The sequence below is a fragment of the Pavona decussata genome, unplaced genomic scaffold (genome assembly GCF_977016875.1).
Source record: "Pavona decussata unplaced genomic scaffold, jaPavDecu1.1 SCAFFOLD_85, whole genome shotgun sequence".
NCBI classification, from domain to species: Eukaryota; Metazoa; Cnidaria; class Anthozoa; order Scleractinia; family Agariciidae; genus Pavona; species Pavona decussata.
Window position 1 is genome coordinate 13,768 of NW_028145503.1, and position 20,755 is coordinate 34,522.

Below are 20,755 nucleotides of genomic sequence, written 5' to 3' on the forward strand. Positions count from 1 at the left end.
GTAACTGAAGGTTTTCTCCCTCCACAGCGCGCGCATTCATTGGCTAGGTCATGGTCACAGGTACAATACCACGAGGGTGGAGGGTTTAACCATTTACACTGAACATCCGGATGGAATGGAACGCTGCCAATTTTAAAAAATTTATTTTACCCGGCATAAATTAACACTGGTCAATTAATACACCCCCCCCCCCCCCCTTAAGGTGGCTTTGATATTTTGATACCCAATGTAACTGAGCCAATCGGAATACTCTGTTCGACTGAGTTATAAAAATAATCCTTGGTGAGAGATTTTAAAGGTTATACTGACGTTTCCTTTGTACATAAACTGCAAATGGTTGTTGGTTCCAATTGCAATTATGTATACGAAAATCGTAACAGCGGATGAAAGATAATAAGTGAGAGACCATTGTTGTTATTTGAGTAGCTTTGGATAAGCAGTTGCGAACAGAAAGCCTGAACAAAATAATCAAGATTAAAAGGGAATTCTAATCTATGACCTGTGCGATACTGGTGCATTGCCTACCAATTCAGCTAATTATATGTCATATTTTCTTTGGTGAACTAAAACCACAAGTCACATACGAAATGGAGACTTCGTTTTCAAAAATGAGGGAATTCGATCACAAAGCAAAAACTTACAACAGTGTTAGTTCCTAAACTATATATTTATTCAACAGATGACCAGATAAACGTTTGGTTTGTTACTGATCACGTACAGTCACGTTTTTTAAATCGCGGAAAACTGATAAGAATGTAAGTACAGTACTGAGTCAACTCTCGTTATAGCGAGACTCCTCCGTAATAACGGAGTGTGGGGATCAAAAGAAGTGGAGGCCTGGGGCTTGAGATTATAGTTATTTATGAGTTAATTGGCGACCCAAAATATCTTGTGAGACTTGACAAGCTTACAAACAGTAGTGAATCTGCTAAGCATTCATTGAGAATGTAGGATGAGGACTTGGTCTCTCCAAAAGAGTCTGGAAGGAAAAAGCATATTAAAGCTGAAGTGAAGACGCAGAGTCTGTTGTACAGCCACTATAGAGATGGGTGCAAATATAAACATTCCAGAAATCTTACCCAAGCCAATCAACGCTTGGGTTGGGTATTTGAAGGCCAACGGTCGGGAAGCGTTGATAGGCTGATTTAAAATGGACTGCATGCTTAGAATTCCTTTGGTCGCTGACTTTGCTACAGATCATAGTTTGAAACCAACCTGGGGGACTTGTGCTCCGCTTTTCTCGAAGGGAATTTAACGAATGAAGCCCAAACGCGGCCACGACATGGCTAAATATGTAGTAAATTGGAGGCCGTTGAAGAAAAGGAAAGAAGTTTTCAAATTTTGCGACAATTCCGGTTTGAAGTAGCGACCTTTAGCGGTCGCCGGCGGCTTGTTGCCTGCCTTGTCTCCCCCTCTCTAGTACCGGCCTTCGGCTGGCAACACTGTTGTACAGTAAACGCGCCAGACAAAGGTTCACGGCTACGGCTAGGAATGGCAAAAAATCACCACGCGTGACTCAATCAACATTTCCTTGAAACTTTTTTCAACATAAAGGGAAAAGGCGACTTTAAATATCTTCAGTCGGTAAAAAAAATTCTACCGATCGGGTCGCGTGAATATTAACATGGTCTCAAGTTCCAAACAGTAATTACACCACACAAACAGAGGATGGTCTGCCTGTGGTCTCAGATCATTTATTGTTCGTACGTTTAGCTTAGTTTCCCCGTCCCCACCCACCCATGGCAGATGTAATTTCCACGAATGGAAGTACATTTGACTGCCCGGATATGGCCCAACACTATACTTTTAGTTCGCGTGTTTCATTGTGTATGAGATGGATTAAGTTTTAAATAAAAAAACCTGTCTTCCAAAAAGATATTAAGGTATCTCTGACTTCATCCAAGTTAAAGTCCGTCTTGTCACTGATGAGGCTCTAATGTCACTGTAGCTACTCCCCCAACAAGCCGCAGTCGTTGTTCATGTCGTGTAAATTAATACAGATCGTCCTGCATATATGGAAATATATTAATCAAAATTTCTTATCAATGGTGCTCCGCGCGGGCGCCTTCGGCGCGCGCCCAGCTCCGCTAATATATTAACAATCGTGTGACAGAACTGTTTTAAATATCGAATCTTCGTGTTCAGCAGACCGAAAGGGGTCATTTTTTGTTTTTCATTTCATCACTTCTTTTAAAGTCTTTCAGATTTCAAGGTAACTTCCAACACCATTTGAACGGAATCTGGATTATTCTGACTGGCTCAACTGCAATTATTGCAAAGTAAAGGAATAGTTTCTGTGTACAAGAGTTAGAACAGGGGTTCATCCATTCGCAGTCAGTAGGGTTCAAGCAAGAAATTTAAAATGTTTAGACTTCTTGTAGCCTTCCTTCTTTTATCACCAATAAGGGTTATGTTGGTTACTTTATGTAAAAAGGGCTTTCAGTAAATATGAACCATTACCAAGCATTAACCATTTTTATTTTTACGCATGCAGACAATGTAATGACAGAGATCCACATAAAATACTTGTACAATTATCCGGTCAGCTTGTTTCTTAGATACGCTTGTTTACATAACATCACGATTTACACAAGAATAATTTCGATGAGATTTACTGACTTATTTTCGGGAAGATTCAACGGATTATAAACTCTTGTAGGACAGCCATAATTTTACTTTATCCAAGTATTGTTTCAGTGCTAGTGCGATCTGTCTGAGAAGTGCAAGATTTATATCTCCACTTATCAGGCACCTTCTCCAGCATCGAAAATGCAACTGGCAAATTTTCCTGGATGTTTGAAGGCATTGGCAGTGGGCCTGACAAAAGCAAAAAGATGGAGAGAGATCGTGAGTGTGCTGCATTGCATTTTTCACTTTCAATGTCATAGTGTGCTACCTGAGGTTCTAAGACAACTAATTATTGTCCTGAGCGGATTTCAATTGACTGTCGAAAGTAATTTCGCAATTGCTTTGGTTTTTCTTTACTTCGCTCTGTAATTGGCCAGCAAAACACGTGCCACCCTCTCTGCAAAACCAATCGCCCCTTGCTCGCACGCGTTTTCCCACGTTCTGGCGTCGGATGTGAGGGTATATTTTCAGCCTGGTAAATGAGTGGGAAGGGGAATGAATTGGGAATGATGACACATGCATACTCGGAAACTGAAAAGAAATCCGAGTGCTCCTATCATTCCGATTACTAGTTCGGATGCTCTACCACCGAGCTACAGGAGACTCGTTGGAGCTAAGGACATTAAACTAGGTTCATGAGGCATCCTGCATACTGCTAGGATTTGAAAGTCGAACGTGTGGGATATGAAATAAATGTGATGGTATATTTCCAGCCTGGAGAGTGAATGAGAATGATTTATTATTCTAGAAAGTGACACAGGCATACTCGGAAGAAAGAAATCCAAGTGTTTCTATCAGTCAAACCTAAGACCTCCCGATTACTAGTTCGGATGTCATAGAATTGTAAACCGCCAGTAGACTTGATATGTGCGGTATATAAGAAATTATGAGTGACACCAGAGCAAACAACCTTCTACAACAATTGCAATTTATTATAAGAGAAGACACTTTTTACAATATTAGTTACCCACAATTAGCAAGGGCTATTCGAGGTGGGTAGTATGGATAGTTGTTTACATGCTCAAAAGGAAAAGAAAGTTAACAACACAAAATGGATTAATTAAACAAAGAGAAAAAGAATTAAATAGGAAAATAAATGAATAAATAAATCACTTAAATGACTAATTATTATTTAGAAAGTTGTCTAATGTTTGACCTTCTGAGGACAATTAGTGAAAATAAGATCAATTCAAGTACAGGAAAATTCACTACCACGAGTGAGATCATTGATGAGCTGCTGCAGGCCATAAACATCAGTAATGTTACAGAGAAAATTTGCATTATGATCTAAATTAGACGTAGCTAAGTTACAATTCATATCGCCCATTAGGTAAATATAATTCAGCATTTTCTGCATCGAGTTTACCGACGAGTGATTCAAAGTGAGCAAAACTTACAGTTGAGGAATTGAGTGGCCTATACCATGTTGCCACTAGAAAAGGCCTAGACCTGGGTTTCCGAATTTCAAGACATACGTTCAGTCTAGTTCAGGAATGTTTAGATTAGAGCGTAGCGTATAATTAATGTTGGTTGATGAATAATGATGAATTTTTTTAAGACCGACCGCATTTGATGTTAAGAGCGAATCGTTTAAAAGGGGATAAGCGAACTCGCGTTTGTTTTGGGGTACCAAGCTGTTAAGACTCTCAGGCTGACATTTTCCCATTTTACTCCCGAGTCGAGTTGACTTGCTCCCGACTTCTAGTAGTCAAAACTGCACATGCCATCTTACAACTGCAACTCAACAAACTCTCAACTACTGAACTCCGACTATTCTCAACTAACTAGAATCTTGAATATTTGAAATGATTTAGAAATATCTGGGTTAAACGATCGAAGTAAATCTAACTATGCTTCGGAAGCGGCCTTAATCGCCACAGAATTTCGGATTTAGTCGTAAAGAAGTGAAATCCACAGTTCTGTTCGGCAAAAAATTTGCTCGAAATTTCGCATCGATGGAAAATTAATTAGTTTCGTTTTCGAAGGGGCAAATGTGTCATTAAAATCTCAATTCCAATGACACAAATATATTTTTTTTTCACTTTTTTTTAATTATTATTATTGGCCTAAGACAATACAACATTTACAGTACTACGCACTACTTATAGTACTTTCAAAGTTACAATACTTACAGTGTTCGCAATACTTACAACATCTTACAATATTTCACTTTACTTATAATATTTATAGTGCTTACAACAGAACACATACATTTAATAGAGAAAAAGAAGCCAAAAAGATAGATAATTATATAATAAATAAATAAATAAATAAATGAATATACAAGATGAATGAAAAAAAAAACGTTTAGGTAAGTTAAAACAACTAAAGAGGGGGTCTTTGTAGCAAATATATTTATAGAGAGAGGAAAGTTATCTTAGATTCTCGCTTTTCCATTGTAAATTTAGGTTCGGTAAAAACTGCAAAAAGCTAGGGTGTGAGTTAGTCATTTTGCATGCATATAAATATTTCTTTGTGAAAAGAAGCAACAAATCTACAATTGTCTGCCAAAATGGGGTGTGATCGTCGGTTCTCTAAACTTAAGAGCCGTTGTCAGTAACTTTCGAGAATCCGGCGACAGAAGCGAAAATTCGATTTTTTTTTTATTTGCCCCAAAAGACCCTTTTGGTGAACTATTTTCAAAAATAATATTCAAAAGTTCCAGCGAATTTTTTTTTCGGCAAAAATTAGGAAAGTTCGAAATCGGCCTCAACGTGCCCGATGGCCCGATTGAAATTATGCAAATTAGTACATTTTCAAAACTCTCGTTCAAGACAAGGCAACGTTTTCTCGAGTTGAAACTTTCACAATCGTTTTTACATCCCTTTTGCTTGCTTCCAAACTATATTTTTTCTCGACCTGAACATTCTTTCATTTGAAGTTAGCAACGTAAAGAATACAATGTTTGCTATTTCTTAGATAGGGTGATTTTAGCCATATTTCAGATGACCATATCATCGGGGGTATACGAATATACTGGTAATGAAATAACTTTTTTGAACGGGTAATTTTTCTTATTTATCATGTTAAAATATTTAGTTTGGCCCGTGAAAAGCGAGCGCGCTAGGTCGAGATGTGTGGAATGCACTTTGACACAATTCGCCATTTCAGCACTTCATGTTCCTCCTGTAACTTTGCACGTGTCAATACAGTTCACGGAAGCTTTTAGATAAAAGCCAAGGTCTCTAGTTTCATTTCATGCTTTAATACACGTAAATAACTAGCTTTAAACTTGAGAGCTCCCCATATTAGCATTAAGTCATCAAATGATTCGTTTCAGGTGAAATTTTCGAGTTTATATTGAGCCGTTCAAGTGAGATGAAAGAGCCGTTCCCAGGGAAACAACTTGAAATCAGTGAAATTAATACCCTGTCTCTCAAATCATGCTACACTTCCAAACTACCGTTATTTTTAAGCTAGAAAGTGTAAATGCTCCCTTTTTGCGTGACCTAAAACAGAATTTGCCTTAAATATTACGAATAAAGTCCACTGCAATAAAAAACTGAAAAAATCGCGCATCGACGTAAATGTAAACATCAGCCGTTTCTCAACTCGCCACATGGGTGAAACACGTCCGTTGTTTTACCTCTGTATACATTTATGACCAGAAAGTAGAAACAAAAATTCTTCTCTATGCCCATCTATATAAAAACACTTGCCAACCAAGCTTTTGTTTTTCTGTGTGTTTGTCGAAAATACTGAAGAATAGTGCACCATTGTTACTGACTACTTGACTCATTCAATTACAACCGGATAACACGACTGAATACTAGATATAAAGAAATGCTCTTACTTCTCTGCAATCGTTACTCACATTATATACGGCGATGTCACATCCCCGAGGCAAGGCTGAAAGTTGTCTCAAATTCCGCATATTAGAAATTTAAAGTTTTGAACAACGCAGGAACGCGAATAACTTTCATTGCGTGACAAGTGAAATGTGATACGCAAGCGCGCGAAAAGAACAGTAATAAGCTTTGTCAATATTTTCGCTTGTCAGTGATGACAGTGCGAAAATAATTTGAAATTACAAGATGAAATTGAGACAAGTCAAGGTTTGCAAGGTATATTTAATGGACTGAAACGATAATCACGTAGTTTTCCTCCTCCGAGATTCACTCTGTATTGTCTGTGTCGGATTCTCATCAACAACATTAGAGGAAAAGTAAAACCGAAATTAATTTACAAATCAAGTCAACAAATTAAGACCTTTTGAAACCTCAATGCGGTATATCAATACTATCCTCAAACAAAAAGCTAATACACTTAGGAGAGTGAAGTTTGTCTTTCGCCATGGATCAATGCTCAAAAGTTGTGGATCAAGCTCAAAAGGTGCGCAAGATTTGCAATGTGTTATACGGTAAATCAATGCAATAAGGACGTTTACCATGAATGGAACGAAAAAAAAAAAAGAGAATTCTTTTCAGGTTAACTTGTTAAAATACAATAGGCCTTATCACGGTTTTCGACGCCATTTTGACGAGTAGGCAAACAGACTTGAAATAACAGTGTTTGTATAGAAATTCGATGTCAAATAATTTTCATAAAACATTGCTGCTGAAAAATTCATGAATTGGAAACTTTTGGCATTAGAAAAAGGATTTTAAGAAAAAAAATTGGAGGGATGTAACTGTGCCAGAAAGCGTCCAGTCGTGTTTTGAACTTTCCATACATTTGTCTGTAAAGTGAACCAGCTGTAAACTGAAGTACTAAAAATAGTTCGCAGGAAAAAAAAATACAGGAAAATGTATGGAAAGTTCAAAACACGACTGGATGCTTTCTGGCACAGTTACATCCATCCAATTTTTTTTCTTAAAATCCTTTTCCTAATGCAAAAAGTTTCCAATTCATGAATTTTTCAGCAGCAATGTTTTATCATTTTATGAAAATTATTTGACTTCGAAGTTCCATACAAACACTGTTATTTCAAGCCTGTTTGCCTACTCTTCAAAATGGCGTCGAAAACCGTGATAAGGCCTATTGCAGTCAAATATTTAACGTAGCTTTAATGTCAGTTTGAGATGAGTCAATGATGGTGATAAAATGTTAACTGGAAATACACAACATTATTCTGCATTATTGCTGACGGTAGAGCTGATCGAATTTTAAGATAAGAGTTTAACCTTAATTTATTTTCTAGTGCGCACTAGTGTCAAAGGACAAGGGGCACGGCTGGTATTTCTCAGATGTTCGTGTTCGGTCTAAAAGACGGTGTTATCTCTTACGGGCCGTCACTGTTCAAGTCTGACGTTGTCTTTGTTAAATCCTCCTAGCGTGCTCCAGAGTATCCACCACACAAACAGCCTTTGAAAGGCCAGTGAGAGTATCTTTTGAACCTGTGTACCAGAGTCTAGTGATTATTCAATTTATAGTGGTCTTTATATGGAATTGGTTGAAGATATAACTTAATTACGAGTTCCATTTGGATTAGGTTAAGCCACAGTGCATACATTGATCATGATGAACAACGATTCTAAAAAAATAGGGGAAAATCAGAAAAGGAAATAAAATGTTCTTTCATGCTCTTAGTTTCACTCAAATGAAAACACTTTACTTGCCCTTTCTAGCAACAACACTATTTCGTCCTGAATCTCTTCATAGGCCGGATCTTTTGTGCCTGTATAGGTGCGAGCGAACGCCCTTTTTGCATTGATTAAGCATAACACATTGCAAATATTGCGCATTTTTTGAGTTGATCGATCCGCACGGAGAGGTTCCATGGCGAAAGAAAAACATTACTCTCCTAAATATATTAGCTTTTTGTTTAAGGATAGTATTGAAATACCGCATCGAGACCTCGAAAGCTCTTGATTTGTTTACTTTTCATTTTAGTTAATTTCGGCTTTATTTTGAGGAAAATAAAGGTTGTTGTTGTTGTTGTTGTTGATGAGAATTCGGTAAAATCCCCCCCCGGGGATACATGATTTTCGTTTCAATCCGGCAATCAAATAGACCTTGCAGACCTTGACTTGTCTTAGTTTCTTCTTGTAATTTCAAAAATTATTTTCCCACTGTCATCACAAGCGCAAATGTTGACATAGCTTACTTCCTGTGCTTTTCGCGCGCTTGCGTATCACATTTCACTTGTCACGCAATGAAAGTTGTTCGCGTTGTTCAAAACTTTAAATTTTTAATATGCGAAATTTGAGACAACTTTCAGCCTTGCCTCTGGGATGTGATATCGCCGGATATAATGTGAGTAACGATTGCAGAGAAGTAAGAGCATTTTTTTTATATCTAGTATTCAGTCGTGTTATCCGGTTGTAATTGAATGAGTCAAGTAGTCAGTAACAATGGTGCACTATTCTTCAGTATTTTCGACAAACACACAGAAAAACAAAAGCTTGGTTGGCAAGTGTTTTTATATAGATGGGCATAGAGAAGAATTTTTGTGTCTACTTTCTGGTCATAAATGTTTACAGAGGTAAAACAACGGACGTGTTTCACCCATGTGGCGAGTTGAGAAACGGCTGATGTTTACATTTACGTCGATGCGCGATTTTTTCAGTTTTTTATTGCAGTGGACTTTATTCGTAATATTTAAGGCAAATTCTGTTTTAGGTCACGCAAAAAGGGAGCATTTACACTTTCTAGCTTAAAAATAACGGTAGTTTGGAAGTGTAGCATGATTTGAGAGACAGGGTATTAATTTCACTGATTTCAAGTTGTTTCCCTGGGAACGGCTCTTTCATCTCACTTGAACGGCTCAATATAAACTCGAAAATTTCACCTGAAACGAATCATTTGATGACTTAATGCTAATATGGGGAGCTCTCAAGTTTAAAGCTAGTTATTTACGTGTATTAAAGCATGAAATGAAACTAGAGACCTTGGCTTTTATCTAAAAGCTTCCGTGAACTGTATTGACACGTGCAAAGTTACAGGAGGAACATGAAGTGCTGAAATGGCAAATTGTGTCAAAGTGCATTCCACACATCTCGAACTAGCGCGCTCGCTTTTCACGGGCCAAACTAAATATTTTAACATAATAAATAAGAAAAATTACCCGTTCAAAAAAGTTATTTCATTACCAGTATATTCGTATACCCCCGATGATATGGTCATCTGAAATATGGCTAAAATCACCCTATCTAAGAAATAGCAAACATTGTATTCTTTACGTTGCTAACTTCAAATGAAAGAATGTTCAGGTCGAGATAAAATATAGTTTGGAAGCAAGCAAAAGGGATGTAAAAACGATTGTGAAAGTTTCAACTCGAGAAAACGTTGCCTTGTCTTGAACGAGAGTTTTGAAAATGTACTAATTTGCATAATTTCAATCGGGCCATCGGGCACGTTGAAGCCGATTTCGAACTTTCCTAATTTTTGCCGAAAAAAAAATTCGCTGGAACTTTTGAATATTATTTTTGAAAATAGTTCACCAAAAGGGTCTTTTGGGGCAAATTAAAAAAAAATCGAATTTTCGCTTCTGTCGCCGGATTCTCGAAAGTCACTGACAACGGCTCTTAATGAAAGTTTTCTAGGAACATTTTGCACACCTCATTTCTAACATTTGAGGCGAGTTACAGTTTATGTTATGTTGTTCTCCATGTTTCCCAAAGGAATGGGTTTCTTTTTACAATTAATGTTTACTTTAAAAGAAGTGTAGTTTTCTAAATACCTTCATGTGTAGCATATTCTTTGTGAAAAGAAGCAACAAATCTAGTTGGCGGCGCAGGTTTCGGTGCACAGCGGGCGAGATTGTATAAATTTGAAATAGAAATTGCTCGTTCGACAAATTTATTTGCGTGTTTTCTGATACATTGAACCAGGATATTACTTTTTGATAGAACTTAATGCTAACGGGACATTCCAAAAAAGTGTGTTCCAATGAATCAGCGTTTTGACACTGTAAGCAGGCATCGCCATCGTCACAAATATGTTTTTAGAAGACCAGAAAGCGACCTGGGAACACAGGAAAAATTGGACGTGTTTTTCTTGAATTAATGTAAGTTCTCGTTCGGTTCCCCTGCATGTTTGGATCACAAGATCAACATGACGGTCACAGGGTAAAAAGTTATTGTTCAGTAGAGAACATTCAATTTGCCCCTGAGGAATGTGACACTGCACAACTACGTATGCTCAACATTTTTAGCAAAAAGACTTTGCCCAAGAATTGCCTAAGATAGATTTTCAAGATTAATTTATTGCTATAAATTTCCGTGATACCATATGAAGACAAAAAAATCAATGATTTTCAGTTTTGGGTAGAAAAGAATGGCGTCGCTTAGGTTTTTTTGACAGTGGTGGCCAAAGTTTGCGCGCAAGCAAAAATTTTTCTCAAAACGTTTAACAACAATTTTTGACTTTCGTCAAATCTCTTTACTTTAAATTTGACCGCTTGCTCTGACTGTTTTGCGACTATGCTTCTTAACTGCTTCTTAAAGGGGCAGCGTTGCCTAATTTTAGTGTCACTTTGAACAGCAAAACCTTATATTTGTACATACGTAAACTTCAAAATAATGTTTCAGAGTTTTGCTAACAATAACCCTACTAGCCGCAGAAGCTGGCATCATTTATCCTTGACTGCAGATGGTTAGGATGGAAACGGATTGCAACCAGTGTTTCAAGTATCTTGGAAATAATGTCTAAAGCCTTTTTCTAGTTTATTCAGTCTTGCTCAGAGACTCGCATCCCCGATATCATCATTCGATACTTTTCCCCAATATTGATTCAATACTTTTTCCCGATACTCCAAGAGCGTTTTCGTGTTTGTGAAGCAGTCCAAAGTCAAATATTTGAACAGTTTAGACATAAATACAGCAAAATCTCCGTGAAAGTGCTATTGTTAGTTATTGCATATTTCCTTTACCTTTGTCATCAGTTGATTCGGAATGTTCCTCCATCGCTTGTAGTGGGGCCTTGTCCTGCGCCAAAGACATTGAAATTGTTATTAGAGGTTAGTATCTTGCAACGAGAAAACAAGATGAAAGTTGTTTCTTTAAACAGAGGAGTTTTTTTGAATAGTTAAAAGACACCGTTATGACGACATCATAATGGGATTTTATGTCAGGGCATTTCATAATGGTTTGCAGGCCAAGGCGGCAGGGTCCAAGCCTATCTTATTTCCAGCCAATCAGAATTTAGGGCGTTCCGGACTATATCATTCTTAGGGACGCTTTTCCATGTGCTCGCCCCCTTTCGATCGCTCACCATCACGTCGTTCACATCGCTGGTTTGAACCAATTTTCAGCATCTTTCCATCACCTCCCCTTCCGCCTGCCTGCGAATTACTTCCCACTGTGTTTCTCTTTCTTGTCTTAGTGGGTGGCGGTTTTTTCCCCGACCTTTTGCTTAAGAGATATTTAGTTTATTATATATTGGCAGATCTTGAAAATAAAGTTCGTCACCTTTGGTGGCCAAATTTTCTCCAACCAAATCCGACTCTGTGTTTATCTCCTCAGCAAACAAGTGTGATTAGAACACAAGAAAATTTGAAACTTTTTCAAACGGGCTTTGTCTTTTGGGTTAAAAAAAAATAACAGCCTTCAAACTCTTACACCAATTTTGACGAAGATTTAAATTTGGTGTTGTATATCACGTCATGGAACTTTCAGTGTCTCTTTCACGTCGGTCTTTTGTCTCAAGAAAAAAAATAAAATTCTAATATAATAACGTTTTAAAGTAGTCGTGAGGTCTGACATTTCAAGCGATTTAAATTTAAATTGTTATCACGTTTTAATCTAACAGAACAAATACAATGAAAGGTACGTCATCCGGCCTCGGATCCAATTATTTATCACCGCCTATCCGTACTGATGGGACGCTATGTAAGCATTTTGCATGTTGCGGACTGAGAGTGCACTTGATTCAGCACTAAAAAACACTGCAAATTGATGTTGAATTGATGTTGAATGGAGTGCTACGTCGCAAATGATCCTTGACCTCAAATGATCACCAAATATTGAGTGTCTCTCTACCCATTGTAACACTTGTCAAATATGGTCATGGACTGGTGTACTGAATATCCGTCGTCCGCATTGAGTCAACAGAGTATTAAGCGGACGCCATATTAAGCTGACACCCTCTATTCAGTCTATTAAGCGGACAGCAGCAGAAGTCCTATCTTTTTGCCCCACATTTACTGTAAAAAATACCTGTATTTAATGGACACCTCTATTAAGCGGATGCGGACACCTTAAGCTTGACTTTTAAGGTCCTCTCTATTGTTAAAAACCTGTATTACGGGAAACTGCAAAAATGATGCATGTTTTTTGTCCACGTTATTGGTCATTTAACTTAACACTTTGCCGACAAAAAGATCCGTCACATCTTTGTGGGCACTTAACAAACAGGAAATACTATCTCTGTTGGCAGCCTGATTAACAAAAAGTGATCAAGTTAGTAAAACGTGACCCCACCGACAAAACATTTGTGTGGCAAACAGGAAATTCTTGTACTTAGAGACATGTCTGTAAAACTAATTACACAATACAAATCCTTCATCGATTTCTGTCTTAACCAGTTACATGAAAACGGGTTTCCTCGAAAAATGTACTCGGAGGGTAGCTCCTACCCCAGCTACCCTGAGAGCAGTGGTTTCTTCACCGGACACTACGCTACGAAAGGGAGAGAAACTCTTTCGTAGTGTAGCGTCCGGTGGAGACACCACTGCTCGCAGGGTAGCTATAGGTAGCCCCAAACGATACACATCGATTTGCTTACCAACTTTCCAGTAATTGTCGTTTTTCCTGGGTTAGTTGGACGCTTTAAAGCTTGGATAAACACATGGCGATGAGCTTTGGGACTCGCTCAACTACTTCCATAAGATCTGTTATTTCGTTTGGGTGTTCAGTAGGTTTTTCTGTTGGTGAATAAAACCGATCTGGTTTTCGGTTTGCCAAACACCTTTCAGTTTACGGGAACATGTGGTATTTGACTCTTTCAAGTCCTTTAATACTAAGGAATATTAATATGACTCTTTGCGAATTCTAAGGTCCCTGTTTTCAGCGAACACCCTGTATTAAGCGGACACTAGGTTTGGCTGTACGTAATTTTTTGTGTCGGGGAGAAAAATGGCAAAATAAAGATCGCCTGCAGCTTTTCTGCGTGCCAGAAATGTTTTTTTTTTTTTTTTTAAACTATCGAATGTTCATGTTCAGCAGACCGAATGGGGTTATTTTTTGTTTTGCATTTCTTTTCTACATAGCTTCTTATGTAAGTCTTTCAAGATTTCAAGTAATATATCAAACACGAGAAGGTGTGTTTCATCAGATATCCAAACACTGAGAAATAAGTTGAAAAAACGAGGCCTAGCCGAGTTTTTTTAAACGATTTCGAGGTGTTTGGATATCTGATGAAACACACTTTCGAGTGTTTGATATGGCTTCTCAAATGATCAATAATTCTTGGAGAAATTCAAGGCTAAAGTTGGCGAAATTTTATGGTAATTAGGATCACATATCCAAACCACGGTCACGGTAGTGATTTTCTCTGTTTTCTCTTGATGAATTATTAATGAGTTTGAGAAGGTAACTTTCAACACCATTTGAACGGAATCTGGATGATTGTCGGACTGGCTCAACTGTAATTATTGCAAAGTGAAACAGTGTAAAAGGATACTTTCTGTGTACAACACTTCAAACAGGGGTTCATCCATTCGCAGTCAGTAGGGTTCAAGCAAGAAATTAAAAACGTTTAGACTTGTTGCGGTCTTCCTTCTTTTATCACCAACGGTTATATCAGTTACTTTATGTAAAAACTTTCAGTAAATAAGAACCATTACCAAGCATTAACCATTTTTTATTTTTACCCATGCAGACAATGTAATGACAGAGATCCACATAAAATACTTGTACGATTATCCGATCAGCTTGTTTCCTAGATACGCTTGTTTACATAACATCACGATTTAAACAAGAGTAATTTCAATGAGATTTACTGACTTTATTTACTGGAAGATTCAACGGATTATAAATTCGTATAGGGCAGCCATAATTTTACGTTACACAAAAATGCCTTCTGATGCGGGTTCCGTAAGACCAATGGAAAAATGACATCTCCACTTATCGGGCAACTTCTCCAGCATCGCAAATGCAACAGGCAAATTTTCCTGGATGTTGGAAGGCATTGGCAGTGGGCCTGACGAAAGCAAAAAGATGGAGAGTGATCATGAGTGTGCTGCATTGGATTTCTCAATTTCAATGTCATAATGTGCAACTCCAGGTTCTAAGACAACTAATTATTGTCCTATACGTACGGCGGATTTCAATTGAGTGTCGAAAGTAATTTCACAAATTGCTTTGGTTTTGCTTTGCTTCACTTAGTAGTTGGCCAGCAAGACAAGTGCCACCTTCTCAACCAATCAGCAGCAAAACCAAAACCAATCATGCCATGCTCGCACGCGCTTTCCCTCGTTTGGCGTCGTTTACATATATCTGATTCGATTTCTGATTGGTTCATTGCGGTGTTTGCGTCTGTTGAGATTGGCCAGCGTAATTACTTTAGTTTTTGGTTTAACGACACTCAAATAAAAACCGCTCTAATTAAGCACTACCTTGTGTCTAGAGAAGTGCATTAATTAACATCGTAAATTTGAAGCCTTTCTTTGGGTATTAAGGGCCTAATGTAAACAGGGTGGAAAAAATTAAACACTTTGGTTTAAATGAAATTAACGTTTTAAGGAAGCGCGCTACAAACGCCAACCCAATTTCTGCGGAACCCCCACCCCTCCCCTCCTCCCTCTTCCCCATCTCCAGATAGCAGGCAACCAAAACGATAAACTGCACCGTGCGAAATCTGCATGCGCAATATGGTTTGAAATTAAACTGACAGAGATGCACCCCCTGAATGATTTCACAGTTCCGCAAAGTGTTGATGGCTTTGATGAATTGTGTTCAAAACAGGCGGTAATTGATGTTGAAAGCCAATCGTTTAGTTTTCGTTTTGTTTTGACCAAGCTGTAAAGACTCTGGCTGACATTTTTGTGTTTTCTCAAGTGGACTTCAATCTTGACTTGCTCCGCTTCTAGCGGTCAAAACTGCGCATGTCATCTTACAAATGCATCTCAACAAACTCTCGACTAACTCCGAGTATTTTCAACTAACTAGAATCTTGAATATTTCCAATGATTTAGAAATCTTTGGGTTAAACGATGAAAGTAAACTTAAATATGCTTACGGGGCCATTCAATCCAATAACGGGTATCCAATGAAAACTCAGACAGAACAACAGTTTTAAAAAACAGAATGTTCAAATACAATGATGGGTCGGCAAGAACTCCCAAGTATGTCTATTTTGAGAACTAACGCTAATTTAAAGACCTAAATAATAAACCAAACAGACGACAACCTACAAAACATTTATTTAGGATAACCTAGACTTTAAATTAAGTGCACCCAATGGTTCATTTCGGTGGAAATCTGTTCGGAAGCAGCTTTAATCGCCTCAGAAATTGGGATTTAGCCGTAAAGAAATGAAATCCAGTTTTGTTCGGCAAAATGTCAGTTGCTCGTATCGATCGATGGAAACCTAATTCCTTTCGTTTTCGAAGGGGCAAATGTGTCTTTGACAAGGCGAAAAAGGGTTAGCCTGGACTTTTCGTAAAACAAACAACAGCTAGTGAATTCGAGAAAACAATTTGAGTCTCCCAAACGTTCTTTAACTTAAAGTTGCAGTGTACAATCAGAGACAAAATTTTGTTCAAAGAAATAAACCTTCCAGTAAGTTCTTACAAACAAAACAAGAATTTTAGAAAAAAGAGTGAGTATTTGCCGAGAAATTGGGGCGTAAGCGATTTCCACCGAAAGTTAAATTTTACTTTCATTGACAGCGTATTGCTGCCGAGGTAACTATCCGTTTAGACTGCAAGCAGTCCCTTTCTGGTCAGTCGAGATGGTGCGCTCATAGCGCAGCGAGACTGGAGCGAGGAGAAATCAGTTTTTTCGCGCTCGGCTATTTCGCGCGACCTCGACTATCCAGAAAGGGACTGCTTGCAGTCTACTACCCGTTGCGATAGTCGCGCGAACGGTCTTTCTATAGTCTTGAACCCCTCACGTTCCCGCACTTCGAATACCTTGTATTTAGTTGTAGAACTTGCGTTTGTTCGAGTACGAAACTGAGATAAAAGAAGACAATAGCTTTGAGCTTCACTTTTAAGTAGGTAAAGATCTTAAAATAAGGGGCAGTGACTTGTTTGTGTAGCGAGAATTTTTTTTCAAGCGTTGTTTTCTCAAACTTAACTTTTCACTTGGAGGAGACACTTTCAAGAGTTACAACTCAACACAGATTTGGCCGATTTCAGTCAAATTTGGCCAAATACAAGAAAAATATTTAGTCAAGAAAAACATGTCGGGGTATTCGATAATTCTGAAAATTCTTTCCGAAGTCCTTGAAAGCCATTTCCGTGCTTTAACTCCGCATGGTTTCTCGCAGTTTTAAAAAATGTTCTGTAACTTTTGAACGTAATCGAATTAAGGAAAACCCCGACCCATTTTTTAAGCTTTTGGGATCCTAAAGTGGAGGAAAAAAAAAACCAAACTTACAAAATATAAAAATCGCATTGAGTCGGGACTCTTGAACGACGATCTGGACCTTCAAGCTTGGACTTTTGGACTTTTGCGGAAAACCTGGGAATTTATTTTCTTGGAAAAGCAATTAAAGCTTTAATTTGATATAGGGTTTTGGGTATCTGTGATGTAACTGAGAGGCGCTTCATCCGTTAAACTGAAGCCACCCCTGAAGGTACACACTAACCTTAAATTTTCAGCATCGGAGCAAAGTAATCTCTATTCCAATTACACAAACATATCTTTAAAAGACCGGCAGAAAGCAACCTGGGAACACAGGAAAAATTTGACGCATTTTGCTTGAAAAAGTTCTCGTTCGGTTCCTCTGCATGTTTGGATCACAAGATCAACATGACGGTCACAAGCTGTTACGTCACACCACTAATATAACTCAACCAAATAAGGAAATTCTATTTCCTAACTATAGACACAGTAGGCATTCTGTTAATCTCATACCCAGATCTTCTCATTCTTCGGTAGAGAACATCTGGTAAAATCCGTTTTCATGTGTCAGGAATGTGACACACAGCAAAACTGCATATGCTCAACATTTGTAGCAAAAACACTTTGCCCAAGAATTGCCGAAGATGAATTTTCAAGATCATTTTATTGCTATAGATTTCCGGTAATATTTCACCCACCGTGTTAAAAAAGATCAACAACTTTAGGTTTCTGGAAGCGAAGAAAGCCGCGGCAAAAGTTTTGTTGACAATGTTCTTGACAATGTTCTTGAGATTCCTTTCGACAAACATTTGCCTCGCTCTGAAGCTCTTGCCTACGTTCTGCCTCACTTCGATGCGCCAACGCGCGTGGTGATTCGTGTGTTCTCGGCAATTTTCAACCGTTGGCCGACATTTGCCTCGCTCGCTCTGAGGCGTTTGCTTTATACTGCGCCCTGGTTTGTCTGACTTCGATGCGCTCGGTTCACGTGGTGATTTTTGTGTCCTCGGCATTTTCAACCGTTGGCTGGGGTTCTGTTTTCGTTGAAGGTCTACTATCATCCTTTAAAAGTTTGCTGTGGGTCTACTATCGGTAAGTAAAACACGCTGAGTAAAATTCTACGTTGTTCTCTCGTGAGGTTTAAAGAGTCACGTTTGTCTTTTCGTGTTTGGCAAGCTGTTTCTGTGAATTTCAGTTCCCCGGGATTAGATATTTGGATCTCGCGTTCAACTAGCTGTTGCCGTGAGGTTATGTTTTCAAACTACCCACCTTCGATAAAGAAGAGCCATGTTGTCGTGCTAAATCATCGAAAATCAGAAAAAAACAAGCACTGATATCGATCGCACAGTACATTAACAGACTTCGTGCCACACCGCTCAAGTTCAAAGGATTCATCAATTCTTTCAGACCCGGCTTTTAGTCTGCCGACGAGATTCACTTAACATCGACGTAAGCCGGGGCTAAGTTACGAAGCACAATACGGTAATAGTTTTGTCTCGGTATGAGTTTAAAACGCTCTTTACGAGGTTTCACTAATAGATTTACGTTAGTATAAAATCGAAATACAAAAATATGTGAAATATACACACATCAGAAACTGACATCAGGCGACAGTTGTTCAAAGAGCGGATTGTTTTATCCAGCGGTTAATTCGCTATCAGTTCGACATTTTTTGCGGTTTTATAGTCGCGTATGTTTCGCGGCATTTTGGTAAAATACCTTTTGAGTAGAAGACCAGAATAGTATGCTGGGCTGTAAGTTTCATAAAGCGCGGAAATCCACAGAAAAAAAATTGACAGTCTTAAACATGAACTCATAATTTGAAATAAGCCAATGTTAGGGAGAAGGCTCCATTCAGTGTATCCACCTTTCAGGACGTAACCGTATACTAAATATCGATGATTTGAGAATTCTTGGCTTTCAACTAACGGTATTTTTGGTCCGTTTAATTTCGGGATACAACTTAGCTACTGCCCTGGCATGGCTGGCGAACACTTCTATTCCTATTTTTTCTCTTTATTCCTACTTATGTAATCAGTCGAGAAAACCAGTCAGGAATATTCAAGAGAAATATTTCCCATATGTTTTCTTTTATTCTTTTTGCTCAGGTCAATTTTCGGACCATACGTTAATCTGTTTACACCCGGCATTAGTTGACATGTCAGGTCGTAAAAATTTTAGGAAACAGAGACCGTTCTTCCTGAACTAATGAAGTTGCCGTCGGTTTTTCGAGCATCCTGGAGTTTAAAATTGTTTTCTAAACCACGTTTTTCGTCCTTCACGAAAAAGAACTATTTTTCCCATGCTACTTTCCTTTAAGGTACAAAAAAGGCGAAGCCATGAAGTCAAGTTTTTCTTCACTGTACAATCAAAATTTTCAAAGCGATTCATTTCCGATAAGAAACTATAATATTTCTTTTACCTTTGTCATCAGTTGATTCGGAATGCTCCGCCATCTCTTGGGGTGGGGCCTTGTCCTGCGCAAAAGAAATATTGAAAATTTTATCAGAAGTAAATACCTTGTAACGAGAAAAGAAGATGAACAAAGGAGCCTTTTTGAATAGTTAAATGTATTTACATTAACAAACATGATGTACCTCGCCTGTCATAGACATTGTAGCACAACGCACTACTCTGCAGAAAACGTCAGCGTTGGTTGACTGTTTCAAGCTGAAAACTACTGCTTGAACTTTAAATGAAACAAGAAAATTTATTTAGAAGTCTGTGTACAGTGGTGAGATCAAATATCTTGTTATTTGTCATGTCATGAGACTCACTGTGTCACAATTGTTTTGCTTGTGATGTTGTGATCAGCACGTCTATTTCACATGTCCAGAACATGATCACAGTTTGTTTTAGATCGACCCAAATTAAGTAACCCTTTAAGCCGTAACAGTGATCAGCATCCAATTTCTCCTTGTAATATCAATTTTTTTGCAATCCCTGAGGTCATGAGAATTAACGATATAATCATCCAAGGCGATTTTATTGTTATATGAATAACTTCTACCTAATAATTTTATTATTAAAGTATGGCGACAAGACGGGAGAATTTGTTCTTTAATATTAGGCCTTAGAGGGTTAAGCTCGGGCACGGTTGCGTGCCCAAACGTCTATTTTCATTCAAGCTAAATCGTTCCATGAAGTAAACACCAAACCGCCAAGAAACATGTAATAAGAACACAAGAAAAGTTTGAAACCTTTTTTGAACGTTTTTGTTCTTTGGTAAAAAAAGAACAGCCTTTAAACTCCTACACCAAGTTTGACGAAGGTTTAAATTTGGTGTTGTATATTACGTCATAAAACTTTTAGTGTCTATTTCACGTTGGTTTTCTGGCTCAGGACAAAAATAAAATTCGAATATAATAATGTTTTAAAGTAGTCGCGAGGTCTGACATTTCAACTGATTACGTGGGATGCCTGTGCAGCCCACGTTATAAAATGGGGGCCGTTTGTATCCACAAATGCGCATCTTTCAATTATTTACTCGTTTTAGATGTATCAAATTCAGTTTTCTCCTAGAGGGGATCTTTTTGTCTCGTATTGTCCTTATTGTCTTTAACAAAAACGGTCCAATCAGAATGCAATATTTTAGTGTATGTCAGGAGGGATCGGACGGGAGTTAATTACTATTGTGATTATTCAGGTCCTAGTGGTCTCTCGGTGGAACTGAAAAGGCT

The 20,755-nt window shown here is 38.1% G+C and overlaps 2 long non-coding RNA genes across 7 annotated transcripts in view; both read right to left on the reverse strand.

The window, feature by feature from the left end:
• Positions 1 to 506: 506 nt before the first annotated feature.
• The window catches only part of LOC146475102 (uncharacterized), a 32,888-nt gene continuing 12,639 nt past the window's right edge, over positions 507 to 20,755 (reverse strand). Inside the window, exons 2-3 of one of the 5 annotated variants that reach the window (XR_014865938.1) lie at positions 11,441 to 11,495; positions 2,461 to 3,100 (exon numbers count right to left, since the gene is read on the reverse strand). This is a non-coding gene — a long non-coding RNA (uncharacterized LOC146475102). Of the gene's footprint in view, positions 980 to 2,460; positions 3,101 to 11,440; positions 11,496 to 20,755 lie in introns of those variants that run through there. The other 4 variants (XR_014865933.1, XR_014865936.1, XR_014865937.1 and 1 more) reach the window with 4 other exon arrangements.
• On the reverse strand, positions 14,355 to 19,838 carry LOC146475103 (uncharacterized). 2 transcript variants are annotated; one of them, XR_014865980.1, is made up of 3 exons: positions 19,654 to 19,838; positions 19,498 to 19,552; positions 14,355 to 14,709 (listed from the first exon to the last, which is right to left on the reverse strand). It is a non-coding gene; the product is annotated as an uncharacterized LOC146475103 (long non-coding RNA). The 2 variants fall into 2 exon arrangements; XR_014865979.1 differs by having other exon boundaries at positions 19,673 to 19,827.